The sequence below is a fragment of the Arachis ipaensis genome, chromosome B09 (assembly GCF_000816755.2).
Source record: "Arachis ipaensis cultivar K30076 chromosome B09, Araip1.1, whole genome shotgun sequence".
NCBI lineage: Eukaryota > Viridiplantae > Streptophyta > Magnoliopsida > Fabales > Fabaceae > Arachis > Arachis ipaensis.
In genome coordinates, this window is record NC_029793.2 from 33,574,263 (window position 1) to 33,575,353 (window position 1,091).

Here is a 1,091-nt window from a genome sequence, read left to right on the forward strand (position 1 = left end):
AAAGCAAAAGAAGAGTGTGCTTAAGAACCCTGGACACCTCTAATTGGGGACTTTAGCAAAGCTGAGTCACAATCTGAAAAGGTTCACCCAATTATGTGTCTGTCGCATTTATGTATCCGGTGGTAATACTGGAAAACAAAGTGCTTAGGGCCACGGCCAAGACTTATAAAAGAGCTGTGTTCAAGAATCATCATACTGAACTAGGAGAATCAATAACACTATCTGAACTTTGAGTTCCTATAGATGCCAATCATTCTGAACTTCAATGGATAAAGTGAGATGCCAAAACTATTCAAGAGGCAAAAGGCTACAAGTCCTGCTCATTTAATTAGAGCTATGTTTCATTGATAGTTTGGAATTTATAGTATATTCTCTTCTTTTTATCCTATTTGATTTTTAGTTGCTTGGGGACAAGCAACAATTTAAGTTTGGTGTTGTGATGAGCGGATAATTTATACGCTTTTTGGCATTGTTTTTAGTATGTTTTTAGTAGAATCTAGTTACTTTTAGGGATGTTTTCATTAGTTTTTATGTTAAATTCACATTTCTGGACTTTACTATGAGTTTGTGTGATTTTCTATGATTTCAGGTATTTTCTGGCTGAAATTGAGGGACTTGAGCAAAAATCAGATTCAGAGGTTGAAGAAGGACTGCTGATGCTGTTGGATTCTGACCTCCCTGCACTCAAAGTAGATTTTCTGGAGCTACAGAACTCAAAATGACGCGCTTCCAATTGCGTTGGAAAGTAGACATCCAGGGCTTTCCAGCAATGTATAATAGTTTATACTTTGACCGATTTTAGATGACGTAAAAGGGCGTTGAATGCCAGTTCTATGCTGCTGTCTAGAGTTAAACGCCAGAAACACGTCACAAGCCAGAGTTGAACACCAGAAATACGTTACAAACTGGCGTTCAACTCCAAGAATGACCTCTGCACGTGTAACATTCAGGTTCAGCCCAAGCACACACCAAGTGGGCCCCGGAAGTGGATTTATGTATCAATTACTTACTTCTATAAACCCTAGTAGCTAGTTTATTATAAATAGGACTTTTTACTATTGTATTAGACATCTTTGAACATCTTGGGATCA